Source organism: Elephas maximus, chromosome X (genome assembly GCF_024166365.1).
Source record: "Elephas maximus indicus isolate mEleMax1 chromosome X, mEleMax1 primary haplotype, whole genome shotgun sequence".
Taxonomy (NCBI): domain Eukaryota; kingdom Metazoa; phylum Chordata; class Mammalia; order Proboscidea; family Elephantidae; genus Elephas; species Elephas maximus.
The window spans coordinates 176,742,223-176,754,893 of NC_064846.1; the positions used below are offsets into that span (position 1 = coordinate 176,742,223).

General features: G+C 41.1%; 1 protein-coding gene across 11 annotated transcripts in view; it reads left to right on the forward strand.

The window, feature by feature from the left end:
- Positions 1 to 12,671, forward strand: part of LOC126069370 (zinc finger protein 208-like) — a 464,532-nt gene that overhangs the window by 220,959 nt on the left and 230,902 nt on the right. The gene's annotated exons all lie outside the window — the stretch shown is intronic.

The window sequence follows — 12,671 nt, forward strand, 5'->3', positions numbered from 1 at the left end:
AGTGGAACTCTTACGCACTGCTGGTGAGAATGTAAAGGGGTACAACCATTTTGGAAAACGATTTGGTGCTTCCATAAAAAAACTAGAAATAGAAATACCATAGGATTCAGCAATACCACTCCTAGGAATATACCCTAGAGAAATAAGAGCCATCACACAAATAGACATACCCATACGCATGTTTACTGCAGCATTGTCTACAGTAGCAAAAGGATGGAAATAACCTAAGTGCCCATCGACAGGTGAATGGATGTCTTAGTCATCTACTGCTGCTATAACAGAAATGCCAAAAGTGGATGGTTTTAACACAGAGAAATTTTATTCTCTCACAGTCCAGAAGGCTAGAAGTCTGAATTCAAGGCACTGTCCTCTCCAAGGGAAGACTTTCTCTCTGTGTTGTCATCAGTCTTGCCTTGGTCTGGGAGCATCCCAGTGCAGGAACCTCAGGTCCAAAGGACACACACTGCTGCTGGCACTGCTTTCTTGGCGATATGAGATCCCCATCTCTCTCTGATGGTTTCTCTCTTTTATATCTCAGAAGAGATCGCCTTAAGACACTACCTAGGCTTGTAGACCTCATCAAAATAACTGCTGCTAATTCATCTTATTACATCATAGTGATAGGATTTACACCGCATAGAGAAATCAGAAGATAAAATGGTAGACAATCATACAAGGGAATCATGACCTATGGAAAATGAGAGATATATTGGGGGGGATGCAATTCAACCCATGACAATGGGTAAACAACCTATGGTACCTGAACACAATGGAATACTATGCAAAAATAATGAAGAATGATGAATCTGCGAAACATGTCACAATATGGATGAGTTGGGAGGGCATTTTAATGAGTGAAATGGGTCAATCACAAAAGGGCGAATACTGTACGAGACCACTATTACAAAAACTCATAGGAAGTTTTAAACACAGAAACGATCTCTGATGGTTACAAGGAAAGGGCGAGGAAGGAGAGAAAAACACTAGTGAATAGTTAAGAGGTAGCTTTGATGAAGGCTAAGGCACTAGGGAATACTGGGGAAGTCAGCAGAACTTGATCAAGCCAAGGTCATGGAAACTTCATAGACAAATCCAAATTCCCTGAGGCACCGAATTACTGGACTGAGGGCTAGGGACCACTGACTCATTAATATTTAGCTCAATTGGCATAACACACTTTAAAACGAAAATGTTCTGCATCCTACTTTGTTGAGTAGCATCTGGGGTCTTAAAAGCTCGTGAGTGGCCATCTAAGATGCTCCACTTTTCTCACCTTGTCTGGAGCAAAGAATAATGAAGAACACCACAGACACAAGGTAAAGATTAGTTCAAAGCACTAATGAATAACTACCACAGCCTCCACCAGATAGTCCAGCACAACCAGATGGTGCCCTGATTTCAACACCGACTGCTCTGACAGGGATCACAATAGAGGATCCCAGACAGAGCTGGAGGAAAAAGTAGAACAAAATCCAAACTCACAAGAGAAAACCAGACTTACTGGTCTGACAGAGACTGAGAAACCCTGAGAGTATGGCCCCCAGACAGCCTTTTAACTCAGTACTGAAGTCACTCCTCAGGTTCACTCTTCAGCCAAAGATTAGAAAGGCACCATAAAAAAAAAAGGGAAGTGAATTGTAGAAAGTACGAATCTAGGAAAATTGGAAGTCTCCATTCCTGCTACTATTTTAACACAAGTCCAGTCCCTAATCATATTTCCCAAGATTCCCAGATGGGACAAGTATATAGTCCCCATTTATTTCTTTATAGCCTTATGAAATGTTTTCTTTCTGTTTTGGAGACACTCCCCCTACATCAGTGATTCTCAACTGGGGACCATTTTCCACCTCAGGATATCTGGCAATATCTGGAAACACTGCGAGGGAGGCACGTGCTAATACACTCTAGTGTTTTAGAGGCCAAGGAGGCTCCTGAACATCCTACATGCATCCTGGGGTATGCAGCCCTGGTGGAAGCCGTTGCACGTGGCCAAAAACTGGCCTAACAGTATGGGACAAAATCCAGGGACACATCAAAACTTCCCTTTTACATAACAATAGCCAACATCTACTTGGAACTTCACGTGGTATTTCTTGTGCTGGTGATTTACCATATTAGCTCATTTAATCCTCATATCAACCACATGTGGCACACTTTGTCATAGCCTCTCTTTCCCAGATGAGGAAACTGAGGCACAGGGGAGCTAAGCATATTTCTCAAAACCACCTTCTATTAAGGTGGCATCAAGATTTTTAAGCCAGGAAAGGAAAACCTAACAGTTCACACTATTAACTGCTCTGTTCCATCACCCATGGACACATGTGTCCAGCACAGGACATTGGCCGTGTCTCTGGCAGGAACTCTCACTGTAGAGAAATGTCTGCAGGGCTCCCTTTACGCCTTTGTTCACCAAGTTGTAGATGAAGGGCTTTGTCATGGAAGCGACCACTGTGTACAGAACGGCAAACACCCCTGCAGAAGTGACACACAGACATAAGCAGGCAGGCTTCGTAGAACAAGGAGACAAACGAGAGGTGAGACCCACAGGAGAAAATGTTTTATACTTCCTGTTACGGATCGAATTTGTATCCCCCCAAAGGATGTGTTCTAAACCTTAATCCCTATACTTGCGGATATAGTGCTATTTGGGAGTGGGGTTTCTTGGTTATGTTAATGAGGCAATATCAGTGTAAGGTATGTCTTAAGTCAGTCTCTTTCGAGATGCAAAAAAATTAGATTGAGCAAGCAGGCGAGCAGAGCTGGGGGAAGACAGATGCCACACCACATGAAGATAACCAAGAAACAGAGATCAGAAGCTGAGAAGAGACAAGGACCTTCCCTCAGAGGCCACAGAGAAAGGAAGTCTTCCCTAGAGCTGGTGTCCTGAATTTGAACTTCCAGCTCCCTAAACTGTTGCAAAAATAGCTTTGTTTGTTACAGCCACCCACTTGTGTTATTTCTGTTATATCAACACTAGACAACTAAGAATTTGTTATGGGACAGTGGGATGGTGCTCTAAAAAAATATCTAAAATGCGGAAGTGGTTTTCGAATTGGGTAATAGGAAAAGCCTGGAAGAGTTTTAATGTGCGTAATAGTCAAAGCCTAGATGGTCTTCAAGCGAAGGTCGGTAGAGCTATGGACATCAGAAGCAATTCTGGTGAGGGCTCAGAAAGAAGTGAGGTGAGCCATAGAAAATTCTCCATCATTTTAGAGAATACATATGGTGCCATCAACAGAATGTTGCTAGACATGTGGACATTAAATGTGCTTCTGCTAGTGCTTTAAAAGGTGAACATGTGATTGGACGATGGAGGAGGACTAATTCTTTTTAGGCAACGTCAAGGAGCTTGCCTCAATTATGTCCAAATGTTCTGTGGGAGGCAGACCTTGTAACTGATGACCTGGGATAGAAGGGTGAGGGGATTTCTAAGCAAGGTCTTAAAGAGGTCACATGGTTTCTTCTTACTGCTAATAGTAAAATGCAAGAGGAAAGAGATGGACTTAAAAGTGAACTGTGCAACATGAGAACAGAACTTAAAGGTTTGGAAAATTCTGTTGAACAAACTAAGGACACGTGTCCTAGAATGTTTGTCAAGAATGTGGCTGCAAAAGGAAAGCCCTCTGCCTCTTGGAATTCTACAGGCAAGAAAGTGGGCAGAGGAGCTACATCTGTTGTCCTCCAAAAGAAGAATAATCCCTGCAGCTGCTCTGAGATCAGCAGAAAAGTTGGAAGGAATAGCAGAACCAGGGCTGACTGATTGTCAAAGGGTGGAGCCAAGAACTCCTGGGTTTCAAAGGGTTCAGACACACCCTCCTAGGTTTCAAAGACTTAAATCTCCAGCATCTCGGTTTTGACATGTGGGGCTGCCATTCAGTTGTGTCAAGAGGATTGGTCTGCTGCTCAAAGCTGAGGGAGTGGGGTTGCCATGCTCAAGGGGCAGGAGAATGGTGTCTGCCAGGGTCGAGGGGAAATAGTCGCCGCTCAGGTGGACTAGGAGGATAGGGCTACCTAAAGCCAAGGGAGCAGAGTAGCCAACCCAGTGGCCTTGGAAGTTAGGTGTGAAACCCCAAGCTGAGAGACCTCCAACCAGAATCCAGAAAGCATGGCCAACACCCACGCTCTGGAGGGTGGGAACATTGCCCAGATGCTCTCAGGGAACAGAGCATTATTTTCAAGCCTTTAGAAATAATGAAATTTGTTCTGCTGGGTTTTGGACTTGGTTGGTGCCTATTATCCCTTCTTTCCTTCCGATTTCTCCAATCTGTAATGGAAATATTTACCTTGTGCCTATTCCACCATTGTACTTTGGAAACAGATGACTTGTAGTCTAGGTTTCACAGGTTTACAGATGCAAAGGAATTTTGACACATCTTTGATTTTCAGGATTCAGAAGATGAGATTTTGGGCTTGGAGTTGATTTAAGACATTTAGGATGGTGTGACGTGAATGTTTTTTGCATGCGGTGAAGACACGCATTTGGAGGGAGTCAAAAGTGAAATGTTATGTATTGAATTGTGTCGCCCAGAAATCTGTGTTGTAAATCCTAAACCCTATCCCTGTGGTTATAATTCAGTCTGGGAGTGGGTTTTCTCATATTAATGAGACAGTGTTAGTGAAGATAGTATGGATCATTTTTGTAATCTCAGAAATCTGTTTTGAGATATAAAAAGAGAAATTTTAAGCAAGCAACCTAACAAACATGCAGAGATCGAGGGAAAGACATGCCAGATCACGTGAAGATCATCAGGGAACAGAGAAACACGACCTGAGACAAGGACTTTCCCCGGAACCCACGGAAAGAGAAAGCATTTCCCTAGAGGCAGCACCCTGAATTTAGGCTTCTAGCCTCCTAAACTGTGAGAAAATTAATTTGTTAAAGCCAGCCACTTCTGGTATTTCTGTTACAGCAGCTCTAGGTAACTAAGGCACTTCCCTTCCTTTCTTGAGATGCTCAGTATATAATACGCAGTTTCTGCATATCTGAAAAGGATCCGAGCAAGAGGAAGAAAAACCATGACGTCTGTCACAATATATAACACAAGGTTATTGATGAAGGTGTTGGAGTAGGCAAGCTTGAGGACTTTGGTGAGCTCACAGAAATAGCGTGGGATTTCAATGACTGCACAGAAAGTACCAGCACAGTCAAAGGGTCAGGAAGAGCACCCAGCATGCTGACAAGCCAAGGGTTTTGAATGACTGTGTAGTGCTGAGACAGAAAGGTCCACATAAACCAGAGGGTCCATCACCCTGAGACCAGAAGAACTAGATGGTGCACAGCTACCACCAATGACTGCCCTAACAGGGAACACAATAGGGAGCCCCTGACAGAGCAGGAGAAAAGCGCGGTGCAGAACTCAAATTCTAGTAAAAAACCAGACTTAGTGGTCTGACTGAGACTGGAGGAACCCCCGAAAACATGACCCCCGGACTCTCTGTTCACCCAGAACTAAAACCATTCCCAAAGCCAACTCTTGAGACATAGAATAGACTGCACTATAACGCATAAAATGATACTCTTGAAGAGTGTGCTTCTTAGTTCAAGCAGATACTCAAGACTAAATGGGCAGCTCCTGTCCAGAGGCGAGATGAGACAGCGAAAGGGATAGGAGCTAGTTGAATGGACACGGAAAATCTGGGGTGGAAGGGAGAAATGTGTGGTCACATTACAGGGATAGCAACTAGGGTCACATAAAAATATGTGTATAAACTTTTGTATTAGAAACTAACTTGAGCTGTAAATTTTCAACTAAAGCACACATACAAAAAAGAACAGGGCTTGTTGGGTTTGAGGTGGTGGGGCTGCCAGAGGGATTAGAAGAATGGGGCCGCCCAAGGCAAGGGAGCAGTGTTGCCATCTCAGTGGGCTTCAAAGGCCAAGATCAAGCTCAGGATTCAGGGGCCTACGCCCAGAATCCGAAGATCATGGTCAACACCTAGACTCTGGAATGCAGGGTTATTGCCTGGATGTTCTCAGAGACCAGAGGATTATTTTGAAGCCTTGAGTGATAATATATGTTGGGGTGCTGGGTTTTGGACTTACTTGGTGCCCCTTATCCCTTCTTTCCCTCTAATTTGCCCCTCTTGTGATAGAAATGTCAACACTGTTTCTGTTCTACTATTGTACTTTGGAAACAGATAATTTGTAACCTAGATTTCACAGGTTCACAGATGAAGAGGAATTTTGTCCGAGGATGGAATATGCCTAAAGTCTCACCTGTATTTGATTTAGATGACTTGGAAGATGAGATTTTGAACTTAGAATTGATTTCAGACTTTTGGAATGATGTGATGGGGTGAATGGGTTTTGCATGTGGCAGATATATTCAATTTGGCGGCCAAAACGTGGAATGTTACAGACTCAATTGTGTCTCCCAAAAGTATTGTCATAAATCCTGCCCTATATATCTGTGGTCATATTCCCATTTGGGAATGGGTTGCCTGTGTTATGCTAATGAGACAGGATTAGTGCTGGCTGTGTCTGGAGTCAATGTCTTTTGAGATATAAAAGAGACCCAACAAGTAAGCCAGAGAAGCTGAGATGGAGGAAGAGAGTTGACAAGCCACATGAAGAACACTCGGGAGCACCTCGGGAAGAGATAAGGACCTTCTCCGAATTGTATTTATTTTGTTGTTGTTGAGAATATACACAGCAAAACATACAGCAATTCAACAGTTTCTACATGTACCATTTAGTGATATTGATTGCATTCTTCAAGTTGTGTAACCCTTCTCGTCCTCCTTTTCTGAGTTCTTCTTCCCCCATTAACATAAATTCATTGCTCCCTAAGTTTCTTATCTAATCTTTCCTGCTGCTGTTGTCAGTTTGATCCCACATAGATAGTTCCTGAAAGGGCCCGATGCTCAAGGCAGGCATTTTTGACGAGTTAAACAATTGTTTAGGTTTAAGAAGACTTCAGGGGATATTTTTGGTTTAAGGTTTAATGTTTATCTCAGGGCAATATTTTCAGGGGTTCATTCAACCTTCATGGATTCAGGAAGTTGGAGTCCATGAGAATTTGAAATTCTTATCTGTATTTTATCCCTTTTTATGAGGATTCTTCTACAGAGCCTTTGATCAAAATGTTCAGTAATGGTACTCAGGTACCACCCAGTTCTTCTGGTCTCATGGTATTGGAAGCAGTTTTTCATGGAGACAATTATCTACACTTTCCATATGTTCTTTATATTCCTGACTCAAGTTTTTCCTCTGTTGCTGCCGGTGAATACAGACCAACTGTTATGTCTTTCATGGCTCCTTGTAAGTGTTTAAGACCCCAGGCACTACACAACTAACTAGAAGGTATAAGTACTAAACATGTGATTAGGCCACTTAATCAGAATATCCCATGAAACCATGATCCTAAACCTCCAAACCGAGTAAACAAATCTGAACAGATTTAAGCTGATTCAGCATCTACTTCATTTTTTAACGTTGTAAATATCTCTCACAAACCACTTCCTTCTTCATCATTTTTTATTTTTATTGCGCTTTACGTAAAAAAAATTTTTTTAAGTAAAAGTTTACAAATCAGATAAGTCGCTCATACAAAAATTTATATAACCTTGCTATGTTGACATCTGAAGGGCCTATGCATCTGCATTCTACCCCTCACCCACCTGGATAAGAGACTAGGCTGGATGTGGGGTCTTTACATCTCTAAAATCCCAAATTCCAAGAATCGCCAAGACGTGAGGGTGGGTGGGCGTGTCCAAGTCAGAAAAGTCCTTTGGATAGAACTGTTGATCCGCTGGGAGTTAAAAAATTAACAGGCAAAAGAAGGGATGTGCAACACAGAGGTTTAGTCAGAGAATCCTCCTTTCTTCCATCTACAACAGTTCATCAACTGTTTTCCTTATCATGGGAGTTGGCTCTCGAATCATGAAAAGATACACATTCTGTAGTTTGCCACCTCTCATTTTTAAATAACCAAGTTGTTTATGTCAGGAAGCCTCTAAATTGTAGTTTCGGTGGAGTAGAATTTGACCCAAGGATATCTAAATGTGTTTATTTTCATCTTTTCAATAATGAAAAAGGAGCCCTGTTAGCACAGTGGCTACGTGTTCAGCTCCTAACGAAAGATAGGCGTTTGAAACCCACCAGCTGCTCTGCGGAAGAAAGATGTGGCAGTCTGCTTCTGTAAAAACTATAGCCTTGGAAACCCTATGGGGCAATCCTACTCTGTCCTATAGAGTCCTTATGAGTTGCAATCCACTCGACGTCAACAGATCGGTAATCCAATTCTCTGTGCCATGAGAGACACGTAATCTAACAATGTGGATACTTCTTTGATTTTCCTTTCCCTCTGTGTAAGAGCTTTCAAAATAGAAGCGTCCGGTGTATCTAAAAAGGCTAGCTCGAGCCTCGGCCTCATGATTCCATTTTGTTATTTCCACTTTTACCAGACAACAGTTAATTTTCCGACAGGCTTAATGTGGTATCTAAAGAAATGTTTCTCTTTGTAACCACGCTAAGAAAGAATGTTGTCAGCTTTTCCCCAGGGTCCCTGGATACAAACAGTGTACCTAACCTGTACATTCTCAGAAAAAATTGTCTTGCAAACCTGTGCAGAGAAATTCCTTAACCAGGGGAAGACTGATGACAAGGACTTTCCCCAAGAGCTAAAAGAGAGAAAGCCTTCCCCTGGAGATGGCACCCTTAATTTGGACTTGTAGTATTCTATACAGTGAGAGAACAAATTTCTGTTTATTAAAGCCATCCACCTGTGGTATTCCTGTTATATCAGCGCTAGGTAACTAAGAATTTGGCAGTAGCAGTGGGGTGGTGGCGTGCTGCTTTGACAGATACCTAATATGTGGAAGCTGTTTTTCAACTGGGAATGGATAGAGGCTGGACGAGTTTTAAAGTGCCTAAGAGTAGAAGCGTAGATTGCCTTGAAGAGAGTGTTGGTGGAATTCTGGACAGCAAAGACAATTGTGGTGAGCACTCAGAAGAAAGTGAAAAGAGCTGTTAAAGCCATCCACTTGGGGAATTTCCGTTATAACAGCACTAGATGAGTGAGTAAGACAACAGGTGAGCCTGGGGCTCCCTCTACTGGGCACTGGTTTGGGGTTCATGTTCCAAAACGCTATAAGCTGACTTTAGTAGAATTTCGGAATTTCAGTGATCACTTTGGGAAAATGAGTTCCCATTTGCATTGTCTATTTTCCTCTGTGGGGCACTTTTTTGGTGATCAGCTTTTGTCAGAGGGTCTGATATACCTCCATGTGAGACTCTAGCAAGTTAATCAGTTTTATCTAAAACCTGTGTTTTTGTGGAATTGACTTGATCTTACCAAAGAAATGCTGTATACCTTTTAAGAAACTGGAATCCCTATTTGTTTTCTCTTATGTTGTTTAAGGGTAGAAGCTTGATTTGTGAGCTGGCCTCACAGACTAGTAAGTTTATGATGTTCTTCTGTCCTTTTTGTTGTGAAGCTTGACTCTGATCTAGTAAGTGTAATCACAGTAATCTTTTAGTCCACTCAGTCCTATGTAGTTAATTTCAGTTCCACAGGATCCTGGGTCAGGAACAGTCTGTATACCCACCAACTTCTACACGAGAGTTCTGGAAATCTTCATTCAGCCTAGTGTATTCCATCTTCAAAATATCACACCTTTTTTCATAAGTCCAATGTAGTCCATCTTTTGTAGGACTATTTTGATCAAGGATTTTCAGTGAGGCAGCAAAATAAAAACTTATATGCAAATGACAAAACTTTCAAACGCCATGGTTAACTTATAATAATTCATATAAGTGGAAGATCTGATGGAAACTAATTACAAAAGTAATGCAAAGTCAAATGAAGTAAATTGAAAAAAATTTCTAAACAATAACTAACCTTATCTTCAAAGAACTTTGGATACAACACATAGTAATCTTGAGATGTAATACTATATAGTCAGGGTACCATATTTTTACACAAACAATATGTACCTTCTATTTTTGTTTTGCAGCCGTGCCTTTTCCCATGAAGTATTTTGTTAAGCGCTGTATGCTAGTTTTTATTACAGCAACATGAAAAAAATTGGTATAGCGGCACTTATGAAAATGCCTTCTGGGGGGAAGGTGCAGTTGGCAACGAAAAACAGGAGGCCCTCGTTATTTGTGTAAAAATACAGGATACCCCAAATATAACAAGATCATCAAGTTTTTGGAGCCCTGGTGGCACAGTTGTTATCAGCTCTGCTGCTAAACCAAAGGTTAGTGATTCAAATCCACCAGCAACTCCTTGGAATCCCTATGGGGTAGTTCTACTCAAATTGACTAGACAGCAACAGATTTGGTTTCGGTGTTTTGGATTAAGTCTCTAAACATCTGAACAGTAATTAAAAAAAAACTCCATAGGTAAATGATGGGAATTCCCCATTAAAAACATTGCCTCAGATGATGCCAGATTCAAAAGAAATAATGACTAATTAAAAAATAAAATTATGACAGTATCATGTGCTTCTTGTCTAGTATCAGGCACGCTGACACATAAATTTTTAACCCAAAGAAAATGACACTTCTGATTTGACAACACATTTCATGTAACTGATAACACATTCAATAAATCTTTTAAACAGTCTTTCTTATATATCTTTTGTTGAATCTAAAATTTTTTTTCTAAATTTTTTGTTTTTGTTGAGAATATGCACAGCAAACCATACCCCAATCCAACAGTTTCCATATGTACAATTTAGTGACAGATGATATTCTTCAAGGTGTGCAACCATTCTCGTCATCCTTTTCTAAGCTGTTCTTCCCCTATTAACATAAATTCACTGACTCCTGAGATTCCTGTCAAATCTTTGGAGTTGTTGCTGTCAATTTGATACCTTACAGTTTTTAAAAGTTTATAATGCTCAATGCAGACATTTTTCAGTAGTTAAGCTAAACATCGTTTGGTTTTAAGAAGACTTCAGGGAATTCTTACTGGTTTAAGGTTTAAAGATTATCTCAGGGGAAGAGTTTCAGGGGTTTATCCAACGTTCCTGGCTCCAGGAAGTCTGGAGTCCATGAATTTTTAAAAATTCTGTCCTGCATTTTCCCCCTTTTCATCAGGATTCTTTTATAAAATCTTTGATCAAAACGTTCAGTAATTGTAGCCAGGCACAATCCAGTTCTTTTGATCACATGGCAAAGAAGGCAGTTGTTCATGGAGCCAATTAGCTACGTATTCCATATCTTCCTCCTATTCTTGACTCTCCTTCTTCTGTTGCTCCAGGTGAACAGAGTCCACCTGTGTACCTTGGATGGCAGCTTGTAAGCTTTTAAGACACCTGGCACTACACAACAAACTAGAAGGTAGAACAGAAGCACCAAACGTGTCATTAGGCCAATTAACTGGGATGTCTCATGAATCCATGGTCATAAACCTCCAAATCTCATGAGATTTAAGCAGCCTCAGCAAGAACTTTTGTTGTTGTTGTTAGTGTTGTGAATATATTACACAAATTTTGCTAATTCAACTTTTTACAGGTTCCAACTTATCGGTAGTTATTAGAATAATCGGCCATGCAACACTGCCCTTAATCAATGTGGTATTTCTATCACCTTTAACCCCATCTCATTCTCGTTTTCCTTTCCCTCTCACCTCAATAACCACTAATGAAATTTCTTCTCCACACATTTGCTTTTCTTGTCTTTTTACGGAGCCCTGGTATCGGAGTGGTTAAGCACTCGACTGCTAATCGAAAGGTTGGCGGTTTGAACTCACCAGTCACTCCACAGGAGAAAGATGTAACGGTCTGCTTCCGTAAATATTACAGCTTTAGAGGCCTATAGGGCGGTTCTATTCTGTCCTATAGGATTGCCCATGAGTCAGAATCGACTGGATGGCGGTGGATTTGGGTTTGCATTTTTACATCAGTCAAGTCGTACAGTATTTGTCCTTCTGCGATTGACTTATTTCACTCAGCAGAATGTCTTCCAGCTCCATCCGTATTGTAGCATGTGTACTGATAGTTCGTTTCTTCTACATTTTGTTTATCCGTTCAAATGTAGATGGGCATTTATGTTGCTTCTACTTTTTGGCTATTGTGAACAGTGCTGCAATGAACATGGATGTACAAGTCTCTGAGCCTCTGCTTGCAAGTCTTTTGGTTATGTAAGTATGAGTGGAGTTGCTTGGTCACATGGAAGTTCTATTTTTAGTTTTTGAGGAACCAGTACAGTTTTGCTGGAGGGCTTTAGCATTTTGCACTCCGACTAGCAATAGGTGTTTCCAATTTCCCTACATCCTAACTTGTTTTTTTTTCCTGATTTTTTTAATTTGGCTATCCTAACTAGAAAAAAAAAAAAAAAAGTGGAAATGAAATGGTATGTCTATGGTATTGATTTGCCCCTCTGTAATTGCTACTAAAGAGCATCCTCCTATTGAGGTTCTTAGAGCTATTTTTTACAGAAACTTTTACCCATGGAAGCAGCAGTCAAGAAATCAAATGATGAATTGGGCAAAACTATTGTAAAAGACCAGTTTAAACTGTTAAAAGCAGAAATATCACTTTGAGAAATAAGGTGCACCTGACCCAACCAATAGTATTTTCAGTCACCTCATGTGCATAGAAAAGCTGGAAATGAATAAGGAAGACTCAGGAACTGATGCCTTTGAATTGCCGTGTTGGTGAAGAATATTGAATATACTGTGGACTGCCAGAAAAACGAAGGAATCTGTCTTGGAAGAAGT